The sequence below is a fragment of the Meriones unguiculatus genome, chromosome 17, assembly GCF_030254825.1.
Source record: "Meriones unguiculatus strain TT.TT164.6M chromosome 17, Bangor_MerUng_6.1, whole genome shotgun sequence".
NCBI lineage: Eukaryota > Metazoa > Chordata > Mammalia > Rodentia > Muridae > Meriones > Meriones unguiculatus.
The window spans coordinates 26,937,621-26,962,259 of NC_083364.1; the positions used below are offsets into that span (position 1 = coordinate 26,937,621).

Consider the following 24,639-nt stretch of genomic DNA (forward strand, 5'->3'; position numbering starts at 1 on the left):
AATCCAGAGGGGACTCCTTCCATTTGAAGAGTATATTGTATTCCATTTGTGGCATCAAAGCAAATGTGGCATCTCTTAGTCAAGGAAACATGAACCTGTCAGCCTGAACCAAGTTGCCCAGGGGAAGGGTGGGAGCCTCGGGGTGGGATGGTCTCCAGACCAGGGTGGGGGGGGGTTGGGTGGACTACTACTCCAGGAGCTACCTTTGGAAGTGTTTGTAGACCAGAGGCATCACAGCTGGTTATTAATTCATTCGTTTGTGTACCTGTTCAACAAACCATTTTAACAACAAACGACAATAGCAGCAGCCCCCGCTCAGCGCCTACTGCTCACCTGCTACCTTTCTCATTCCACCTGTAATATTCACCAAGCCTTGTAAAAATGCTATTTTTAGGTCTGTTTTAGAGCTGTGAAGGCAGGCCCACCAGGAAGCGACAGGACTGGTTTTGAACCTCAGCCTGTTTAGTTTCATCATCTCTCCTTTTACACCCCTGGCTGAATAAGCTTTGGGTATCCAAGCAGCAGGCCGCGGGCAAGGTGCGGATGCCATCAATAAAGCCACGTTCAGAGATCCAGCAACCTCATCTCTAAAAAGAAACGTAGACCAGAGGCAAAACCACAGCATGCTCCCAAAAGGCTGCTGTCAATAAAGCGGGAGCCTATATCACCCATGAACACAGAAATGGAGCAGAACACAAAATACGCAGGAGTTTTGTGGGCAAAGCATGACATGCCAACAAGCTTTTGCTCTTGCCCTAGTCAGGGAAAACCCTGGGGGGGATGTTCACTCAGCTTCAACGTGTGGGGGGCACTACAGGAAAATGATGAGAACGGGGGGGGGGGGGAGGTCCAACTGTAGGGTGGAGGGGCAGCTGGGAAAGAATTAGTGGAAGTTAAAGGCCTTGAGAAGTTCAAGAATTAGTGGAAGTTAATTAGAATTAGTCCAAGAATTCAAGAATTAGTTCAAGAAGTTCAAGAATTAGTGGAAGTTAAAGGCCTTGAGAAGTTCAGTGTCTCAGCAACGCGCCAGTCTGTAGGCACTGCTTTCTACTGTCGCAAGGGGCAGGGCTAAGAGGAAAAAGCAGAGGTTCCTGGAGATGGGATTTCTCACAAGGCCCCTGCACAGAGTGGGTCTAGGTCTCCCGTGTCAGTCATGCTTCCTCGAGGGAGGAGAACAGTACTGTGAATCCAGGGCTTCTAATGTCGAGAACCCTGTCATTCTGCCATGCTTCTAAAATTCTCGCCATGACTTGTGTTCCCTATAGAAATGCCCCATTTCTCCCACCCTGCATTTGTTTTTAAGACTCCTTCTGTGATGCTTTGTGAGAAATAAGTCATCTAGGGAGGACACAGGATAGATGATAGTAATTTCTTACTCCAAAGCGAATGCATAAGAAACAATCGAAGAGTCCCCAGAAGGTGAGAGAAACGGCAGCTCCGTCAGCATTGGCAGCACAGAACTGCTGAGGAAGAGACACCAAAAAAAGCCACGAGCCTCGAGCCTCGAGCACACAGGAGGCTTGAGTAGGCAGGGAAGGAGGTGGGGCTGTAAAAGCAGCAGGCAGTGTGGAGGTGGCAGCAGGCACCCTGGAACACCCTAATCCGGAGCTCCACGGATTAGGACACATTTGCAGCTGGTCCATTACCACTCTCCATTTTGTGGACACCCTGTGCTCTCCCCCACCTCCGCTCTGCCCCCTTCTATTTTCAATTCCTCACATGGCTGGAGACAAACAGCGGCCATTTATGTAGTCTATCTACTGAATCTGTATGAATATTTTCAAGGCAATCTTCTCAGGTAAGCTTTGCCTCGGCGCTTTACCTTGTAGGCGGCAAGGTTCAAACCCACTTTTGCCTGGACGAAAAAGCAGCTCCTGTCTCACAGTGTCTCTACTGGTTCTCAGACCTCGAAAGGTTGTGAATGGCTTCCTTAGACAGTGAGGGCCTGGGGAGGGATCTTCTGGCACACTGCAGAAGCCCAAGAGTTTGTTTACAAGAGGCTAGCTGTTTCTTCTCCCCGTGGCTTGGTAGAACCAACAGCGTCTTAAAGGACACTCGTGCAGGGATGGTTCAGCACCATGGACAAGAAAACTCAGGGCCGCTCCACCTTCCTTTCTCTCTCAGGACATTAGGTCCTTGTACGGCTCAGCCTAGACACCCAAAGGTACCTAGAATCCAGGATTGCTGCCACTTTATAATCCCAACAGGATTTATAAAACAGAAAACTGAAACAGGAAAATCATGTCCAAGGCCAGCCTCGGCCCCATAGTGATCAACAGGCTGGCCCGGGTTAAAACAATGAGACCTTACCTCAGAAAACAAAATCCAAAACAAGTAAAAAGATGGTAAAACTAAAGCACAGCTGTTAAAGTGCCGCTTTAGGTCATGCAGCTGTTAACCGATCCAAGACTCTAAAGTCCATGAGGTCTGACACCGGGGGTTGCTCTTTGCCACTATGTCATTTAACACCACCACCACCAACAAAATAACAGGGCACTGAAGTCACATGACATTGAGACTGCCATCAAGAAAATGGAAGTTAGAAATAGAATTAGAATTTTAAATATTGCCATTGGAATGAAGTACAAAATAATAATAATAATAATAATAATAATAATAATAATAATAATAATAATAAAATGCTTCCCAGGGGATTCACCAACCCCTTCCCAATATCAAAACCACAGCGTGGGAAGGAAGAACACATTCACCTCCCACCTACAGAGGGCGCTGTAGTGCGGCTTGGAGCTTTTGGGTCTAATTTTTAGGATTTGAGCAGCTTACTTCCATTCTCTAGGCTTCAAGTTCCTCGTTTGGTAGTGGCAGAGAATGAAATAAATAATCTTTAAAAACAGCTTTCAACAGCACCTTCGCTCTCCTTCTGGAATGTTAGACGCGGTGTTGACGCCACCATCTTCGGCTGGGAAGGCCATTCAGTTTTATAGTCATTTAAACTATACTTCATTTAACAGAGACACTGCAAGATACTGACGCCACCCAGCCAATTGTAACGATTAAATAATAGGCAATCAGCTTTGTTGACAAGAATGTAAAGTACTACTGCTGATGTGGAGGTCAATTGGCCAAATAGCACAGTGAGCTATAGTCCCAAAGATACATTTTCACCAAATTTAATTCTGTGGGCTTATCTTGAAGTGTGTGGTGACAGTAGCAGCTCCACCTCTGCTTCACAGAAAGGATATTTGCAGCAGCGTTGCTTACAAGTACCAAAAATCCCAACAATCGAAAGTATGGCATCTGAGGTTGCAGAGTATGTTTTGTTAATTATGTGAAAATTAAACGCCCTGACAGCACTGAAAAGCATGCTTTAAAGATTTGTTAAAATGCATGGGGGGGATGCCATATATATATATATATATATCAAGATGACAATCAAAAGTTAGAGATTTTAGTATGATTGTCCTATATCATATGTCTAGTATCCACTTCCACTTATAAGTGAATATATACCATGTGTGTTTCTCATCTGGGCACAGTTTTTTTTTTTTTTTTTAAGACTGATATTCCAACCAAGGTCCATTCATGGATATAACCTAGAACCCCTGCTCAGATGTAGCCCATGGCAGCTCAGTATCCAAGTGGGTTCCCTAGTAAGGAGAACAGGGACTGTCTCTGACAGGAACTCAGTGGCTGGCTCTTTGACCCCCCTCCCCTGAGCCTTGCCAAGCCACAAAGGAGGACATTGCAGTCAGTCCTGATGGGACCTGATAAGCTAGGGTCAGATGGAATGGAATGAGGACCTCCCCTTTAACTGGACTTGGAGAGGGTCATGGGAAAAGATGAAGGAGGGAGGGAGGGTTTGGGAGGGAATGAGGGAGGGGGCTACAGCTAGGATACAAAGTGAAAAAAAATGTAATTAATGTAAAAAATTTTAATTAAATAAAATTCTACATAAATAGGAAAAAAAGTTAGTTAAAATATTAAACTGTAAGCTGGGTGGTGGTGGCACACGCCTTTAATCCAACACTCGGGAGGCAGAGGCAGGTGTATGTCTGAGCTCAAGGCCAGCTTGGTCTATAGAACGAGTTCCAGGACAGTGAGCAGTGCATTAAAAAAAACCCTGTCTCGAGGTCTATTATCCAGAATATATAAAGAACTCAAGAAGTTAAACAGTGACAAATCAAGTAATCCAATTAAAAAATGGGGTACAGAGCTAAACAGAATTCTCAATAGAGCAATATAGAATGGCAGAAAAACACTTAAAGAAATGTTCAGCCTCCTTAGTCATCAGGGAAATGCAAATCAAAATGACCCTAAGATTTCACCTTATACCCATAAGAATGGCTAAGACCAAAAACTCAAGTGACAACACATTCTGGAGAGGCTGTGGAGAATGGGGAACCCTCCTCCATTGCTGGTGGGAATGTAAACTTGTACAACCACTTTGGAAATCAATCTGGTGCTTTCTCAGACAATTGGGAATAGTGCTTCCTCAAGACCCAGCTATACCACTCCTAGGTATATATCCAAAAGATGCTCGAGTATACAACAAGGATATTTGTTCAACCATGTTCATAGCAGCTTTATTTGTAATAGACAGAAGCTGGAAACAACCCAGATGTTAGTTGAGGAATGGATACAGAAATTTTGGTACATTTACACAATGGAATACTACTCAGCAATCAAAAACAAGGAAATCATGAAAATTTCAGGCAAATGGTGGGAGCTAGAAAAGATCATCCTGAATGAGGTATCCCAGAAGCAAAAAGACACACATGGTATATATACTCACTTATAAGTGGATATTAGACATATAGTATAGGATAATCATACTAAGATCTGTACACTTAAAGAAGCTAATCAAGAAGGAGGACCCTGGGTAAGATGATTAATCCTCATTCAGAAAGGCAAATAGGATGGACATCGGAAGAGGGAGAAAATAGGGAATAGGACAGGAGCCTGCCACAGAGGGACTCTGAAAGACTATCAAAGTAGAGGCTGAGACTCATAGCCAGACTTTGGGCAGAGTGCAGGAAATCTTATGAAAGAAGGGGGAGATAGAAAGACCTGGAGGGGCAGGAGCTACACAAGGAGAGAAAAAAAAAAAATCTGGGCACAGGGATCTTTTCTGATCCTGATACTCCAATCAAGGATCATTCATGGAGATAATCTAGAACCCCTGCACAAATGTAGCCCATGGCAGCTCTGTCCAAGTGGGTTCCCCAATAATAGGAACAGGGACTTTCTCTGACATGAATTGATTGGCCTGCTTTTTTATCACCTCTCCCTGAGGGGGTGAAGTCTTACCAGGCCACAGAGGAAGACAATACAGCCAGTCCTGATGATACCTGATAGACTAGGATCAGATGGAAGGGGAGGAGGACCTACCCAATCAGTGGAATTGGGGAGGGGCGTGGGAGGAGAAGAGGAAGGGTGGGATTGGGAGGGAATGAGGGAGGGGGCTACAGCTGGGATACAAAGTAAATAAACTGTAATTAATTGAAAAAACAAAACAAAAAAAACCCCTCTGTCTTAAAAAACCAAAATACTAAAAACAAAAACAAAACCAACTATAAATAGTCTCAGTAGGTGGCAACTGTTCTGACTTCTTTCTTTGGGAAAGAAAGATTTGCTCCCCATCTTGCTCAGGGAGCCTTTGGCAGGCCAGTTCTCTGCCTGCCTTTTTAGCAATCACTTCAGCTGGGGCGTGGGGAGGGGAGGTCTTCCTTGTCTAAGATCACGCTTTATCAGTCAGTGCACATGCAATTACTGACTGGTACAAAGCTGTGTGGCAGGACACCCTCTTCTGAACTGGAAATAATGCCTTAGACAAGCCCTTCTGTTGTGTGTGTGTGTGTGTGTGTGTGTGTGTGTGTGTGTGTGTGTGTGTCTGTGTGTGTCTGTGTGTGTACACGTGTATGAAGGCCAGAGGTCAACACCAAGTTATTTTACGCTCACTGTCCACTTTGCTTTGAGAGCAGATGTCCCACTGAGTCTGGCGTACAACAATTCAGATGGACGGCGTGGCCAGCAAGTCCCACGGACCATCTTGTCTTTACTTCCTCAGAGCTGGATAACAGGTAGCATTTGAAAAAAATGTGATCGATAGAATCCAAACTCAGGTCCTTGCTCTTTGGCAGCAAGTACTTCACTGTCAATTGTTGTGGAAGCTTTGTTGTCTTTAAAAACTCAGTCCATCACCTCCCCAGCCCATCCAAGAGCACTCCTCAGTGAAAGGAGTGTCATGTCTGTCTGACAACCTCCACCTAAGCATCGGGCATCCCTCTCATCTCAGCAATACGGAAACCAAGGGAGACCTCCACACATTCTTGAGGAAGTTCTTGCTTAAAAAGAAAAGAAAAACTGGGGAGCATTATATATTGATTCAATAGGTGTGCAACTTACAGTGATGCTTAAAGGCCTTGATCAAAGTTCTTAGAAAATGTGGTAGGTCAAAGCCAATCTCGCCCACCCCCTCCTCAATCATCCACCCACCCATCCACTGAACCAACCAACCACTTAAGCAGCCCTCACCTGTCCACCCACACACCCATCCATCCAATGAAACAACACCCACTTTAAAAAAAATGAGCCGCACCTCCAACACCTACCAGAGGAAAGTGAATGCAAAAGCAATCTCAGTAAACTAAAAAGGCTGTTATAAAGTCAGAAATAAATGATTCAGAAATAGAAAACAAGGACCTGGAGAGACAGCTCAGCTGTTAAGAGCACTGGCTGCTCTTCCAGAGGACCCAGGTTCAATTCCCAGCACCCACATGGCAGCTCATATGGATTCTGTTACTCCATTTCCAGGGAATCCAACACCCTTACACAGACATATATACAGGTAAAACATCAATGCACATAAAATAAAAATAAATACATCTTAAAAAAGAAATAAAAAACAAAATAATTGGAAAGTAAATTAAACCAAAAACTTTTTTTTTTGGCAGTGTTGTTTAATAAAAAAACAACATCAACAACAAAACCCATAAGCCTGGCTTAGTAAGGGATAGAAAGACAAAAGGAGGATGATAACATGGACAAGGACTCAGGACGGAAATGTCAGCAACGAAGCAGGAGACATCAGTAGAAATAGGAGATGTGGTAAATTATATGAAAGAATACTCTGAAATTTTATAGTACTGCTTTTGGGAAACTGGGTGAAATGGAAATTTCTTGAGAAAATGTAGAACACTCAATTGAAGGTAGGCGCCTAGGCAGTTCCTGGGTGTACCTAGGAGTAATGGTGTAAGTACGTGTATTATGTGTGGGGTTGTAACATGAGCTATGTATTACGACCCTTGTAATTGATGAGTATTGTTTGAGAATGTGTATTTGCTTGTGGACCATGCAAGAGTTCACAGCCTGGTTAAATCAATGGATGGCTTGCTTCTTCAGCTTTTCTCCATTAGGATTTTATTTTGTGCAGCACCTAGGATGTTTTTCCCCACTTGAAACCCTCTTCTGCCTTCGGTGTTTCGTATTCTTTCCCATAAAGTTTGGCGGACATAGTGTTTATAAAATCAACTACGCTTGTGCGTTTACCAGTCTCTTGGTAGGAACGGCGGGATGCAAGGCAAGATATGAATGACATCAGTCTTTGGTGAGTGCATAGTCAGTTGAGGATGCCTTACTGCTTCTGCTGAAGCTGCAGTATTTGAACTGTGTGTGCTAAGAGTTCAGAGAAAGGGGAGCGAGTGGGGTGTGCAAAAACACAAGACATGCTTGACTGATAAGAGCAGGCAAGACTTGCTTACTGTCATAAATGCGTGGGCTGGAGGCAGGAAATTGTTCACGTGTACACAGTCCCAGGGCTGACTACTTTGTATTGGAAAAATGAATTAGGGGGCTCGGCCCTGGGAGAGGTTTGCTCTCCCTCTCTCCGAAGTCCTTTGCTGCCTGTAGTTCTCTGTCAGAAAGTGGGACCTGATAGGAATTATTTTTCCCCCTCTTCAAGGGAGGGGATGGAGTGAGGAATAGGAAGTGATCGTAATTATAGTTCAATAGAAACAAGAGTAAATAATAAAACACTGAAAATACAGGTAGGTAGGATGTTTTGACCTTCCACGTTTTCTAAGAAATTCATTCAAGACTACAACTCTCCTTTAAACATTTCTTTAAAATTAAAACAACAAGAACAAACCTTCAAAACTCCTAAATTGAGCCTAAGAAGAGTTTCTTTATGCTTTTTTTTTTTTTTTTTTTTTACATTTTCAGCTTCAATTAAAATAAAGTTAATGGGGTCTCCAGTTCAGACTAATTAGTTTTTTTAGAGTTTGTTTGTTTTTGGTCTTTTGAGACAGGATTTTTCTGTCTAGCCCTGGCTAACCTGGAACTTGCTCTGTAGATCAGGCTGGCTTTGAATTCAGAGATTTCCCTGCCTCTGCCTCCAGGGATTAAAATCATGATGCAACATACCATTTCTGCCAAATCTTTAAAATGAATGAGCCCAGTTTATTGAAGCGTGTGTCTGGGTCCAGTGGGGGAGTGTGTGTGCTCAGAATGGATGGACCTGAGACACAAAATGCTTTCTTCAACCATTCTCTTGGACTGGCTCTGATGTGGAGGCCGATGAACCAATGTCATGCTAGGGTTGTAAGGCAGTATCTGCCAGGAAACAGGAGACAGCACAGCCCTGAGGCCCACAAGGATGAGTCAGCGTCTCAATATCTTAAACCCATGTTTCCTCATCGGGAGTGTGGCTAGAGTAGTCTATTACCTTACACTGTGGGACTAAGGAGAACAAAGACAGGTTGAGGGGATGGCTCAGCTGGTAAAACTTGCTCCGTAAGCCCATGGATCTGAGCTCAAGTCCCCAGAACCAATGTAAAGCTGGACGCGGCACTCTGATGACAAGATGAGAGTGGAGACAGGAGAATTCCTGGAAGCTAGTGGTCAGATAGGCCGGAATACACCGTGTCATGAATACCAAGAGACCCCACCTCAAACAACATGGGAAAGGAAGACACACTCAAGGTTGCCCTCTGACCTCTACACCTCGGCATATGTATATCTGTGCTCTCACACACAAGCATGAAGAAAAAACAATAGAGACTTCCTAGCCCTTGCCTGGTACCTGGGGCTCGGCAGATGGTGACATCTTTCCCTTCTTCATCAGATACAGAGAAACACACAAGATCCCCTGATGCCGTGAGTGCCCTCACAAATGGACAGGGCTTTGGGTTGAAGAGATGTGATTTTTTAAAGGTGAAGGGCAGTAGATTTCAGTTTAAGGAAAAGAATGGGAAGGAGAGAGGATGATTTCAAGAACAAGAGACAAAGCTGTAAAAAGTATAAAATTTATCCTTTGTGCTTACAGGCAACTGACGAATAAAGCAGAGAGCTGATAGTGGAACGCCTGCTCACAGGTTAGGGGCGGGGGCTGGAGGGGGGCGATGGAGGTATGACAGATGAGCAGGGTGAGTCGTCCGGCTAGAAGCATTTAATGAATTGCCACCCAGCTGCAGGCACTGGCCTCTGTGGGCAAGCCACTTTGAACTAGGCAAAAATAGCCAACAGAAACCAGCCCCACACGAGAAGAAGAAAGGGAAAGAATCATTTTTTTTGATTGACTGACATTGTTTTGATCAGAATGTGAAATCACACGCTGACTTGAGTTGGTCAGAAAGACACCCTGTTGCTGGGGGGAATCATGTGCCTTTGTTCATGCCTGCAGCCATTTACCAGGTGGGACTTTTCAAACTAAATCAATAAGTCAATCCACTCTCAAATCTACCCCACCACCGCCCACATTTTCCTTCACAATTAAAGGACTTTTTCAATGGAAATGTCACTCCACATTCACTAGGCTTGGTAAATACCCTCCTTTCAAAATCTCAGTAGAGAACCAGAAAACAGTTCTCTCAGTTTGTGTGAGAGCACACCTCAGCTTTCTTCCCTTCTCTTTGCTCTGTGCCTGTGATAGCATCATCTACTCCTGGGGCATCCTCCGCTGGCTGGCATCAGCCTCCTGCCTTCGTAACTGCTCTTCTCCGAAGCCACTAGGTTTCAATGCTTTTCTAACTCAAGAACCAAGCTGACTGTCAATTTGCATCTGGTTCTTTTCTCAAGTGTTTACGACCTTCAGCATCCAAAGACACTAAAGGATGTGAAAATGGGGTAGAGTTTTTATCCATTCTTTCTGCTGATGTTTGGGATTCAGGGATCAGGGAGCTGTTGGTCCTTGGCTGTCACTTACCACTTGCTGGATGTGTGACTGAATGGGATATTGCAGGGAGGACTTGGGTGAGCATGGGCTGTACATTTGCCTAGAGCCTAATGAAGATGGTCAGAGAGCTGGAGCACAGTGAATCTGCCCATTGTCTAGAACTACTGGTTAAACAAATGAGATGGGAGATTCCCACTCTCTTCTCTCTCTCTCTCTCTCTCTCTCTCTCTCTCTCACACACACACACACACACACACAGTCTGCATAGTTCCAAAGAGCACTAGGGACTATTCATTTGTCTTCATAGTAACACAGTTTTGGACCCAAATTAGTTTGTGGTTGGAATTTGTGAACCCAAGGGTGGAACTCCTGAGGGCGTCTTGTGAGTTGAGGAACTTGAGCGACGCCACAGTGAGTGATGCCACAAGGAGGAACTGACGGGTTCACTCCTCTCCATGACTCTCCTAGAACATGGGGATTTAGGGTACTGAAGTAGGCATCGCCAGAAGCCTCATCTAGCAGAAGGCAGGCATCACATATGTCTTTCCACAGCTCTATTGACATGGACTGCAGAAGTCTAAAAGGATGAACTGCCTCTGCCTTGGGCCCAGCCGGCTGAGCATACACTAACAAAAGCAGTATGAACAGTTGTGGAGAAAATCCGCTCCACTCAGATCATGATGGCCAGAAAGACAGTCTGGTTCTAGTAGATAGCAGAACTCTAAATCCAGGCAGCTTTTTTTTTTGTTTTTGTTTTTGCTTGCTTTTGTTTTGTTATTGTTACAAAGATGTGTTGACTGTAAGATTCTGGAAGGGAATCACATTAAATTTCTCCAAAACTGTGAAGCATTAAACTCCTTCCAATGCAGAAGAGTAAGAACTAGTCCTTCATGAAAAATACCACAGGACTAGCCTGCAGCTTCGTTTCTGAAAAGGAAAGATGATGGCACATAGCCAAGGGCTGTGTGGGCAGGTGGCACAAACTTAGACCTGAAAGGTATTTCATAAAACAGAGCATAAAATGAGCCAACAGAACCGGATTAAACACATCGCCACAAGCTGAAAACTGGGGGAAGCTTAGGAAGCTGGCTGGTTAATTTTAGAGCAAAAATGACAAGAATGGTATGGTCTACTGCTCGCAATAAAGATGACCCGTGGGGCTGCTGCTCAGAAACGTGGGCCATTCTGCAAAACAGTAACAAAAATCCAGACAACTAAAGCTGAGAAAACTGTAATCTTAAATTCGTCGTCAAGATGGAAGGAGATAAATTCCCACAAAATTATATGTAAATACTGTGGACATGGACCAAGTATCACAAAATGGTGACAGAGAGCCTGTCTCTAACACTAAGGTCAGATTGATAGAGGAAGACACCCTTTGACCTAAACACACACACACACGCACGCACGCACGCACGCACGCACGCACGCACACACACACACACACGCGTGGCACATACACTAAAATATTACTCTTAACAAATAAAGTGTGGTTATTATAATTGAGGCGTTTGGCGTCGTTTTCCTTATTGTTATCATTATCATTTTGAATACTTTCAATCTTACTTATTTTCTTTATACGCATGGGACATGCTTTCTTAGACCCTTTGGTTTGGAAAATGAACGAGCGGGGAAAGTCCTACAAATTGCTCCCCCGGATCACATGCTGGAGGGAAAGAAGTTACTCTCAAGAGTTGTCTCCTGCCCTCCATGCGAACACTGGAGCATGCCTCCCCCCACTCATTAATACACGGACTTCAATATTAGAATGAATTTTACAGCTATTACTTTCTGTATTTAAGCCAAGGAGAAGATGACTCCGAATTGAACCCGGGAACTCAGAACATTTCATTTTCATCACGTCGACCATGGAACCCTGGTACTTCAGGCTTTAACAGGTGAGAAGCTGAGCTCCGATGAATGCTCATCTACCCAGCGAGGGCAAAGCCCGGGCTGGGATTCCCAGCACGGCACACACAAACGAACACTTCAAAACCTTAAGATGTTGCGGCTCATGTTTTTGTTTCAAAAGTTTTTGTTACAGTGGCTCAGGCTTCAGTTACTCTCTGCATTCCTTGGTGTCCTTCCCTACTGCACCCACATCTCTGGACACCAGGCGTATTTTTTATCTCTTCCTATTGATAGAAGCCGTGCCTTCTGGCCCCTCCATCAGGATTCCCGTCTTTAACGCTGTTCCATTAGGGCCCAGCTAGAGTAGCCCGTTTGCATGCTCTGTACTAATTCTCGGACCTCATTTCTCTTTCCCCTCAGCGCCTGTGTTTTACTTTTACTGGCTCTTGAAGGAGGCCCTTTTGTCAGGGAAAGAGTCTCCGCACTCAGTCCCCACGTGTGCTAGATGGAGAACGGGAAAGTTCGCAAGGCTCAGACCCACAGAGTCCCAAGACCACATCACCCTGGGGCACCGCATTTCATTTTTCTTTCCTTCCCATTCCCAGAGAGATTCTACTTTCCGGAATGCTTGACCTCTCGAGTGAGGAGATAAAAATATCTTAACATTTCATAACCATTTCATAGACATACATGTTCATTTTTAATGTAAACCCCGCGTGACTCCGCTTTATGAGATCGCCAGATCCTTAAAATTCTTTATGTGCTTATTTACTTTGATGACTCAATTTGTTGGGGACTGATGAAGGAATGTTAAGACTGCCTTTTGCAATTGTGTTTGCCCAAATTATTTTTTAATACTTGCTACTCAGAATAAAAATACCTATGAATATGATATTTCTGTTTTCCATATTGAATTCTGTATTGCTTAGTATTAATATCGCCCCTTTCATTTGTGTTTTCTTTTTCTTGGTATACCTGGTTTCTTTTCTCTCCTTCCTCTTTTCTGTCCCAGTTTGTATAAAACAGCAATATATTTAGAATAGGGACCTTTCCAAGATCTTTGTCTTTTAATAGAAATAATTAAATCATCCACTTTTAATGTGATAATGTGTATGTTTGACCTCCCTTTTTATCGTCTTATCTTCAGCTTTCTATTTTTGCGTCTCCTCTCCATTTTCTTATTTAGTTTTTAATCTTGCTTGTAAGATTCTAGCTCTGCCTCCTAGTTTTGAGATTAAACATAGGATATCTAGCTTTATATTGACTTACTTCTGTTTAAAAGCTATTTATGACAACCTCTCTCCGTGTCAACAACAAAAATTATGGTTTTCTCCATTACAAAATGAGAAAATTAGTACTTATATTAAGGAGCTTGGATTTTAAAATTAGTTTGAGTTGGAACATAATCATACAGATTATACAAACTAAGGGTAGTATATAGTATTTTAGTACGTGCATGCATTGTATAAGACTTATATCAAGTAAAACATGTATATTTCCCTAAAGTGCCTATAAACAGTGTCCTACAGTGATATATATGCGCATGCAGTGCTATATACAGCTCTCTACAGTCCCTAGATAGAGTCTCCTACAGAAGCCACACTTATTCCTCCACAGTGCCCACATATGGCTCTTCACTGTACCTAAATACAGTTCCCTACAGTCCCTATAGAGTCTCTGTCTTAGTCAGTGTTCTATTGCTGTGAAAAGACATCATGACCAAAGCAACTCTTACAAAAGAAAGCATTTACTTGGAGGCTTGCTTACAGTTTTCGAGGGTTAGTCCAGTATGGCCAGGGCAGGGAGAATGGAGGCATGCAGGCAGATGATGGATCTGTGGGCTTTACTGCTTGATCCTCAGGCAGCAGGCAGAGAAACGGGGGCTGGCACAGGCTTTTGAAACTGCAAAGCCCACTCCCATTCACTCATCTTCTCCAAGGCCTCGCCTACTCCAAAAGTCCCCCCCCCCCTCCACTCCAACAAGGCCACAGCTCCAAACAGAAAGGATGAGGGGACCAGACATGTAAGCATGAGAAACTATGGGGGCCATTCTTATTCAAACCAGCACAGCCTCTCACAGTACCTATGCACAGCCCCCCACGGTACCAAAAAACACTTCCCTGCAATTCCTAGGTACAGTACCTAAGAATAGTCTTCTACCTTACCTCACGCAGTCCCTATATTATCTCTGTATGGTCCTCTGCTCTGCCAACACAGAACTCGCTCCTCTCTGTGCCTCGGTAGCCACCGACCAGCCATCCCTCTCCTCTCCATCCTGTCTCTCTGGTCTTGGGTAGCCACAATTTTGCTTTTTATTTTCAGTGCTTACAGTCTCTTGATTCAGCACAATTCAACTCAGGGTTTCCCACCTGCTAGCAAGTGCTATGCTATGGACACATCCTCAGGCTTCTTGTTGCTTTCCCCCCATTTTGAGACAAGGTTTTAATAAGTTGTCCAGGCTGGCTCTGAGCCCTACTCTGCAGAGTAGACAAGTCTTTAATTCTATCCTCCTGCCTCAGCCTCCCAAGTAGCTGGCATTATAAACCATGCAACCAGGTCCAACCTCCTTCTGCTATTGACTTCTGTGAGACTAATTGCTTGAGCTTCCAAACATGAGTGACAGCACATGGTATGTGTCTCCAGGTTCCATCCATCTTATCACAACGTCAGAACTTACGTCATGCTTTTACACTTGGGTTATAACTGAATTGTTCTGTATCTCCTCTATTAAGAATAAAATTCATAGTTGCATTTTATGAGCATATTCATAACATTTATACCTTCTGTCTAAGTCTGAGCCGTTCCACTGTTCATTCATGTATTGTGCACATAGGTAAGTTTGTGTGTGTGTGTGTGTGTGTGTGTGTGTACTTGTGTATGCATGTGTGGAGGTCAGAGATCAACCTTGGGTGTTGCCTCTTAGATGCCACCCACTAGCTTTTTCCGACAGGGTCTGCAGCTTGTCAAGTAGGCTTGATGGCCAATGAGCCCCAAGATTCTATGTCTTCACCCCGGGGAAGTGCACACCATTACATCCATGGTTTGTTGTTGCTTGTACATGTCTATGTTATACATGTATGTACTTGTGTGTGTGGGTGCATGTGTTCATATGTGTGCTTCTGTGCAGAGGCCTGAGGCTGGTCTCAGGCATCATCCTAGATAATGTTTCACTTCATTTTTTGAGGGCAGGGTCTTTTGCTGAATCTGGACCTTGTTAGCCAGCTTTTCCCCTGGGATCCCATTTCTGTCTCCTAAGCTCTGGAATTACAGGCAGTAGCCATGCCGGCCCGGCTTTTGAATGGGTTCTGGGGGATCAAACGTGGGCACTTATGCTTGTGTGGTGAGCACTTTACTGACTGGCCCACCCTCTAAGGCCTTAGTTATCTTTTAACTACGTTTTGAGGCAGGGTCTTACTTGGTAGCCCAGGCTGGCTTAACTCTCCAGTGCCGGGATTACACGGCCTACCCCATGATAGCTTCGCGTCTTTTCCACTCTCAACTTTCAATTTCCTAATTGGCCACATCATTGTGAGCAAACAGGTTCTCAGTTTGTGGATTTACCTCTGACTCTCATCTAAGATTAGCACTGTCTGGTTCTGGTTCTGTACCACACAATTGCTAAAAAAAACACTTGACCTGCCTTAGAAAGCGGCTCCCGTGGGGGGCACACAGTGGGTGCTCAGTGCACATTTGGTTTCATGACTGTCTCTTCAGGAATGTACTTGCTGTGACTACATGACTTAGGCTTTGGGACAACAGGGTGTCTGGGCAGAGCGGGACTATCTCGGTTATAAGAACACAAGGCTGTTGTCTCCCTGAGAAACATCAGCTCGTGTCTATTCAAAGCCAGCTAGGCATGCTGGCACTACAAAAGGGAAGAGACTGCACTTCTATCAGTGATGTCCTGGGGTCGGCTCCATGGGCTCATGGACATCCTTGCTGAGGTAACTTTAGGATGGGGGTGGTCTGATAACAACACCTGCTTCCTCAAAGATTCTGGAAAGAGCATCGGACAGCACAGAAGATGGAGAGATATTTTTCTAGTTCAGTTGCTTTAATTAGAGGTGGGGCTACTGTGGAAGTTGTCCTGTTGCCCCAGAGCTGCTGAGAGGCTCGGAAATACAGTGGGCAATAGTCTCTGCCTCCATATGTGAGAATCAAAGTGGTCTGCCGAGCCCTGGCTGCTTAGCACTTCCACACCGGATGGGCCACGAGGAAAGTGAAAAGTCAGTTCACTTGTGTAGAGAAAGGCACAGTTAGGCACCGAGAGAGCCACCTCCACCATGAGGACCACATAGGGAGGAGGGTAAGGCTCAAATGGCTGGCTGGGAGGGCAGATCTGGCTTTATCAGCCGTTTGCTGCCATTGAGTTTTTTTTTTGTTGTTGTTGTTGTTGTTGTTTTGTTTTTTTTCTCTATTACCCCTTTTCTTGTCAATAGCTCACAGCCTGGTCACACTAGTGAGACTTGAAACTGGGTGGTGGCATTCCTGGTGCCTGCCTCACACACCTGTGATTGGAATCAGGAGAGACTATGGATATAAACACATTCCTGTTTTTCTAAGTGTGGTACCCATGCAAAGCATGGTTGTTATTAATTATGAAAATAATCTCTCAGTTAAGCCTCTTCTCTCTTGTGTTCCTTTCTTGCCTTGGATGATGTTTGTAATCCCAGTATTTGGGAAGCTGAGGCAGAAGCATTGTGAGTTTGAGGCCTGCCTGGTGCCTGAGCTATGTGGACATCTGTGGAGAGAGAGAGAGAGAGAGAGAGAGAGAGAGAGAGAGAGAGAAAGAGAGAGAGAGAGAGGGAGAGAAAGAAAAAAGGAAAAAAGGAAGGAAGGAAGGAAGGAAGAAAGAAAGAAAGAAAGAAAGAAAGAAAGAAAGAAAGAGGGAAGGAGAAAAATTCTTAAGTTATTTTTTTCCTGCTCTTCTTTCTTTACATTGCAATTTATCATTTTCCCCCCATTTTCATGGGGGTATTGACTTAGGAGGCCAATTCTTAAAGGAGAGGTGGATATTTTTACATGAACAAAAACCATCAGAAGAGAAGAAGGAATCCCACCTTGGAGAGGTGATGGTCAGAGCAGAGAGATGGTGGTTCCTCAATGCTGTGACCTCCAGGCCAGGCTCAGGCTGAGTAGATGGAGAGCTTCTACCATTTTGTTTTGTTTGCTTATTTGTTCTTTTATCCTGGTGTTTCACTAAGCACAGCCTTGAACTTGTGATCCCCCTGCTTCAGTCTTTCAAGCAGTTGGGATGTCAGGCACATGGCCCTGCTCTGGTCCTGGGTTCCTTGTTGAGATGATGACCTGGGATGAGACATTCTCTTGGTTCCTTCTCCAACCTTTTCAATAAGACTAGAAACTCTTAGATATGTCACAAATTAATACATGTATCTTTTCATGATTGAATAGCATTCTAGGACACTCAAGCAACTCAAGCAGTTCAAATAACTGTGGCACAATTTTTAACCTATCCACAATCATACAGCAAGGGGGCCACACCACCATCACCATCACTATCATTACCGGTACCTCTACCACCACCGCCATTACCATCACCACCACCTTCAGAACAGATGTAAGCCTATTATTATTATTATTTTTTAATTGGGAAAGTAACTTGGAAACATTTCTTATCTCGAGGAGGTGATATTAATCCCACAAAATGTTCTGAAATAGGATTTGGATCCAGCTTTTAGGACTGAAGTTGTGATCTCAAGGAGGTCATGTGAACTCACCAAAAGTAGTTTGTACCCAAAATAGCAGTGTTGCTTCTTTGACAAGAGCACTGAACAGCAGACCAAAGGAGGGCCAGTGATAGCGAATCAGGACCATCCAAGATGCTTGGTAAGTTTTGATTGACAGTCTCTTGGAAGAGCGTACAGTAAGCCAAATGGTAGTGTCTTTTTTTTTCTTTCTAAAAACATGTTGTTTAATTATTGAATTCATACCTAGTCCTTGGAGCATATAGAGAAATGCCTCATAATCCTATAACACTCATTGTTTGTACTGATAACTTAGGGGATGTGGTCCTGGACATTAGATTTGGGATGGCTGGAAGCTGGCTGGAAGGGCCAGCAGAAATGCTGGATGACAGTACAGACAGCAATACCATAGCAGGTTAGCCAGAAAGACAAACTGCATGAGACATAATTCGGAATAGATGCCACGACCCTGCATTTGTGTTCCAGGCGACACTTGCACAGCTGTATAACAGGAGTAAAATGGTGAGCAGGGCAGTTCAGGGGTCAGTCTAAGGACAAGCTGGGTTATTTCTGTGGGCAGGAGTCTCAACCAGTGTCAACGGAATAAATATCCAATTCGACCTCAGGAAGCTTTTAGAAGAAACAGAAATGAAGGAGAAGGAAGGTTCTCACTTCCGTCTGTGTTGTAATTAGTCCTCCCTTAGGAGAGGGCTGTGATCCGGGCAAGGCAGCCCTGCTCCTGGGGGCCTCACGGAGGACAGTGGCTGGCGGGATTGCTTTGCCAGTGCATTCCTTTCCCCTTTTCCAGTCCATATAGAGGCTAGGTCTCCTGACACCCTGAGCACAATTTTGCACTCTTGAGTGCCATTTACACCTACAAATCGTAAGGGTGGTTTCCCTTGGAACACCTTCAAATGCACCCTTTTATCTGTTTCCTGGGAAGCCAAGAGGATGACAAATCTAATCAGCATCACCACGAACAACAGTACAAAGTCAAAGCAGACAGCCTTTGAGGCCTTAACACCATATGGATCCGTGTCGAAAACGCCATCTCTCCCGCCGGCATTGCAAACACAGGCAGAGCTACCCAAACATTCTGAGCTTCACCGTCCCTGTCCAGGAGGTGGGGTTGTCGACATCAGGCTCGTGGTGGTGTGAGTATTAGGTGAGGGTGTGTGTCCATGTACAGTGAGGCGGGAAGCATGGAGGAGGTGCTGGGACAGGCACCGCTCCTCCTCCATTCTCCCTCTTCTTCTTTCCTCTGGGTCAGACACTGTATAGAGGACACATGCGGAAAACAAGATAGATGCAGACACCCAGTCGAAACTCTAGGATGCTGGACTTTCTGCAGTTGAGGAGATTTTTTTTTTGCACACTCTCTAATGTGTTCTCCGAAAGCTGCCCATAGCACGTAAGCACAAGAAATATGACCAGGGTGACCGGGAAGCTGACACTTTAATTGGGTTTCATTTTGAAGATTTAAAATAAACACGGGAAGAGAAACAACACAACTCTCCATCTATCTCAGGCGTATTTCTGAGAAGGACTTGCCCGAGCAGAACGAGGATGCCTTGAAAGAGAGATGTGCGCCTCCTCCCACGACAGTGCACAGGACATCCTTACTTGTAAGTTCATCTACCAAATTGTCACCTAGGCATGAACCTCAGGTGCTGGGGATGTAGCACAGCTCTGCCCTCAGGGAGCCTGCTCCTTACTGAAGACACGTGCAATGGTGACCTAAGTATATACTGAGGGCTGCTGAGAAGTCCATCATCCACACACAGTCAAGGAGAGATTTTCAGAAGGGACCTGTCCAGACCCAAGCTGAGTCTCACAAAAGTTGATTTCATGGTGAGAGTCAACTGATGTTTATTCCATGTCTAACAACAGAGGGCTACTGAGCCAAGTTCTGGTAGTAGAGGTAGGCACAAGGCAGACACGCTCTAAAGAAACCCATGACCAGGGCCGACATGTTTTCTTTGAAAAATTGACCTCACGTGAGCAATTGTGGGGTGGTGGTGCACTGTCTGATTGGGCCTCTTTTCTGCCGGCCACATTTTCTTTGACCTGAGGATATTTTTGTGATGATAACCTCTCCTCTCTCATTCTCTCTCTCTCTCTCTCTCTCTCTCTCTCTCTCTCTCTCTGTGTGTGTGTGTGTGTGTGTGTACATATGTGTATGTGGTCAGAAGTCTCTCTACTTCAAACTTTCTCCACTCTATATTTTGAGACATGATCTCTCAGGGAACCTGGAACTCACTGATGCCAGGCTGGCTAGCTAACCAGCCTCAGGAATCCTCCTCTCTCTTCCTCCCCAGAACTAGGATTATAGGCACACACCACGCACTCTTTTTTTTTTCATGTTGGTAGTGATATCTAAACCTAGTCTCCATCTTTTTTTTTTTTTTTTTTTTTTTTTGGCATGGGCATAACAAGTGGTTTGCTGATGAGATATCTCACCAGTCCATAACCTCTTAAAATTTGTCTTATGTGGAGTTATCTTGACTGGATTATTTCTTTCTGGGCTGGTTTTCTGTTGCTTGATTAGACAAACTCTGTTCCTTATAAGTAGTGATGGTTTTGCTGTGGGAGTCTGAAACTTGATGTAAACAGACAGCTCTGTGAACCTGGCCAGACTATGAAAAATATATAAAAGACTCGCGGAAGCCTGTGGAACCTGGCTGTGAGGGTGATGTGTGTCTACAAGGGTGAAGATTGCTGTAATCGTGGTGTGCAGGTGTGGGATATCATATACATTCATGTATTTTGTTCAGTAGTTTGATTTGCTCCAAGTTACTATGTGATACCTGGCCAAGGAGTAGCATGGACTAAAGTCATTCATGGAAAAATAGGTACAGTTTTAAAAGCCAACCATGGTTTAGCAGCCTATAATCCCATCCCTTGGGAGGCTGAGGCAGGAGGACTGTTGGAAGTTTGAGGATAGCCTAGTTTACATGAGTAGGACCTTGTCTCAGAAAACAACAGCAATAAGTAACAGTAGCCTTATATGAAATGCTCTCCATATCCGTATCTTAGTGTATAGTTTAGGTAGACTGTAGCTTCTCCACCCTTCTGGAGATGCTCACGTCTGTGGCTTTGTCCTGCGTTGCTCTGCACAGTTCTTGGGTAGTTATGGGTTACCTACTTAGACTGCGGTAGAGCTGCCTCGAGGGAAATGGAAGTATAAGTCAGTGTAGCTCTTTTGTACCTATAAGGAGCAGTGGCTTTGTGTCTACCTATAAGGAACCTCCAATTAGTCATGTCCTTTGGCTTGGTGAATCTCCTTCTGGGAACCTACCCGAAAAAAAGGAACTGGAAATGTGCATGGCAAAGCTTTTGCCCAGACTTCTTTGCAGTTGCTGGAGGGAGCACGCGACTTCAAAGGCTAACAGTGTAATAACACACAGCTGGGAAACGATGCTGTTGAGGGATGCTCACTATGTGACCAACTGAGGAAAAACAAAACAAAACAAAACAAAAAACCAGAGGAGTAATAGTGACTGCACCTCGGAGTCGGTGAGCTTGGACCTGCACGGTAGCTCTGTCTCCAGAGAGAGTCACCTGTATGCTCTGACGGCCTAGAGAAACGGGGTTGATAATAATAACACCTCTCTCAGAGGGACTTCCTAGGACTAAGTGACATAATGAAGATAAAATGATTAAAACCATGCAAAGTACATTTATTAGGTTACCTACAAATGCTGGCCCTCTATGGAGCATATGATTTCAAGGCATAAAAATAGACAGAAGAGAAATATGTCAATGCATTAAAAATGGGGGATTTGGTGGAGGAATCATGGGCAATATTTAAAAAAAAAAAAACCAAAACTTTTTTAACTCCCCAACTCTTTCGCAATGAGGAGGAACTATCACCACAGTGAGAATATATTAGAATGGGGTAATGCAATGTGATGTTTTAAAAAAGAACGCTACCCACAATGAACCAGCATTTCCTCTTTCTCTTCCAGGGGAGGAGCTGGGGCCAGCCTTGGCAGGCACTTACACAGAGTCACACATGTGCTGGGCCTCTGGGGGAGGGGGGTCAGAGCTTGAGGGGGTCCTCGACACTTCTCGGTGTCGTGCAGAGTGGGCAGCGGAGAAGCCGGAGTTTCTTCCACTTCCAAGACTCTGCCTTCCCGGCAGCTCTGATGTTTATTGTTTCCCCTCATATTTTGGTTGAGCTGAATAAAGGACTACATACAAGTATAAAGTGAATGGGGCTGGGGGAGATGGGGTGGCTCCTCAGTAAAACGCCTGTCGCTTGAGCGTGGGGATCAGAGTTCCAATCCTCACACCCACGCCCAAAGCGGGGCAAGGCAGCTGTGGTTCAGCCGAGGCAGGAGGGTTCCCAGGCCTCGTGGCCAGCCGGTCTGGTTGTCTCAGCCAGCTCTGTGTTTAGTGAGACCCTGTCTGAAAACAAGGTGGAAAGTGATAGAGGATCTTACACACACACACACACACACACACACACACACACACACACACGCACGCACGCACGCACGCACGCACGCACGCATGCACGCGCACACACACGTGCGTAGCACTTATACGCATAGAGGAGACATGTACGTACAGAAACATAAACCATACACATAGATAATTGGGCACGAACACACAGAGACATGGGTCATGTACACCCACACACGCACAGGCACGCACACACTTCCTGCCCCCAGAGCTCTCCCGGAAACAATAATGCCTAGATACTGGAGTGAAATGTTAAAGGTGGGGAGCATCGGGACTCAGGTCAGATCAGAAGCGTCACAGGAAATCAGCTTAGCTTAGTGGCAGCAGTTTTAGTTAACGAGGGTAATTTATATTCCAAGTGGAATTTCTGGCAAAGACAACCGTTTAAGGAAGAAGCACCTTCCCATGTCAGGGGATGCCCACAGACTGAGCAGGGCATAGTCGTAAAAGCATGTGTGTGTGTGTGTGTGCGTGCGCGTGTGTTTGCCTTTTGAGGTTTGCACTGGGGGCCACCGTCCTTCAGCCCTTTATTGACTGTGAGGATGCTCTGTGCTCCAGCAAGTGGCTCCTGGAGCTGCGTTTTATGAACGCTGAATCCCAGGCACCAAGACAACCAAGCCGATGCCCCCATCCGGACCAGAGAGGCAGTTTCCAGGCTGCCGTCTGACTACTGTCCCTCATCCTGTTTGGGGGTGACACCTCTAGCTCTGTGATGTGTCCCCTGAGGTCCTAAACCGAAAAGCGTGACAAACACCTCTCCACAGGGAGGTCATCGTATGCTAATGAGGCAGATAACCCAAGCGGCGTGGAACAGGTGAGCCCACGGGGGTCACACAGGGCTCCTGGACGCCCCTGCGGTTCAGTCCCGAGTCGTTCCGCCCCTCGGCAAACCCACCCACCCCGTGACTGAGGGAGGGGTCTCTCCGCCACCCGGCTACCCTGTACAGCAGGACAGCTTGCAGATGGCGCTTTTCTCCACCCCCCCCTCCCCGTCCGCTGGCGGCGGGGATGGAGGCAGAGCCCCGCAATCACCTGTAGGGCTTTCAGGAACTCCGCAGCCCCCTCCTCAGATTCTAGTCTACAAGTCCTGAGAAAAGGGGCGCCGGAAGGTACGGGCTGCGGCGGCCTGGTGGAGTTTCCGAACGCCCCACAGCCCCACAGGTGATGCTGGATGGTGCCCTGATCGAGACGGAAACACAAGCCGGGTCTCGTGACCCGACAGAAACAGGTCAGCTTTAGGCGCCCGCGACGCTCCCCCTTCTAGCTGCTGAGGCGTCCGCATCCTCTCCCGCTCCCCTCTAAGCCCACCCCCACCCCCAGAGGCTTTGAACTTGGAGTGTCCCAAAGTCTCCGGAACCCCCGAGGGGCGACCGTCAGGGGCTCCAGGAGGCCAGGCAGCGGGGAAGACCATCCCCTTGCTCCCCGCAGCCCTCGGGCTCCCTGGGCTGCGCTCTGGGGTGCCCTGGAGCTAAGGTTAAAGAGGGCTGACATTAGACGAGTGGCTTCAGCCAACTGCCCGAAGCAAGGCCGCCCGGCCGCCGCACACCTCCGGCGTCCGCACCGAGCGCGCGCGGAGGGGGGCCCCGCCCTGCCCGGCGCCCTGGCGCATCCCCTGGGGCCGGGGTCTGGGGCAGGTGGCGCCGTCTCGCCTGCGGCTCTTCTCCCGGCCGCGGGAGCGGCTCCCTCTTTGACCCCGACTCTCCAAGTTGCTGCCGGGTCCCCCCACCCCGCCACCCCCATCCCCAGCTGGCGACCCCCTGGTTCGCGGCAGCGGTCTTACCTCACCGTGCAACACTTGGTTGCGCGCTCGCCGGGGGCGCTCCCTTCTTCAGCCTCTTATTCCCTTACTTGGGAGGAAAGAAGAACCGAGGGACAGAAGGGGACCGAAGAGCCGGCCGCCCGGGCGTCCTCCCGGTGCAGCCCTCTCCGGGGCGGAGACATCAGCCGGCCGCCAGGGGTTGGCGCCCCGGGGTCTCCCGCCTCCCGCTAGGGGCTCGGTTGGCTGCTGGAAGGGCCGGCTGCCTCCGCTGCCCGCTACGGCACTGCGGCTCTGCGCCCTGTCCCTCTCAGCATCGCCAGGTCCAGCTGCCACTCTCGCTGCGGAGCCCTGCCCCCCCCACCCCGGGCGCAGAGCCCGCCCCCTCCACACACCGGCGCGCGCGCGCGCAGACACACACACGCGCCCCCCACAAACACTCGGGTGCACACACATGAAAACACGTGCTGCTGCACATCCACGGGCGCCGACTGTCCGGTGGGTACCTGCGTGTGCAGGCGTGATCAGGGCGCTCCTGATTCGCAGGGTTTTTTTTTTTTTTTTTTTTTTTTGGTCAGAGTGCTGGTGGCTGCGAGAAAACCAGCTGGCTGGCATCGAGATAGAGGACAATTACTTGAAAAAGACAGCATCCTCTGGCTGTTGACTTCCCTTAACCTAGACACCTAGGGGTAGGGGCTGCCTGAATATCCCAACCAAAGCAGAGGAAA

At 46.4% G+C, this 24,639-nt stretch overlaps 1 protein-coding gene across 3 annotated transcripts in view; it reads right to left on the reverse strand.

The window, feature by feature from the left end:
• The window catches only part of Dgkg (diacylglycerol kinase gamma), a 189,508-nt gene extending 165,236 nt beyond the window's left edge, over nucleotides 1-24,272 (reverse strand). Inside the window, exon 1 of one of the 3 annotated variants that reach the window (XM_021636139.2) lies at nucleotides 23,936-24,272. The gene's annotated coding sequence lies outside the window, so the exon portion shown is untranslated. Of the gene's footprint in view, nucleotides 1-17,043; nucleotides 17,063-23,935 lie in introns of those variants that run through there. The other 2 variants (XM_021636137.2, XM_060370120.1) reach the window with 2 other exon arrangements.
• Between the last annotated feature and the right edge of the window lie 367 nt (nucleotides 24,273-24,639).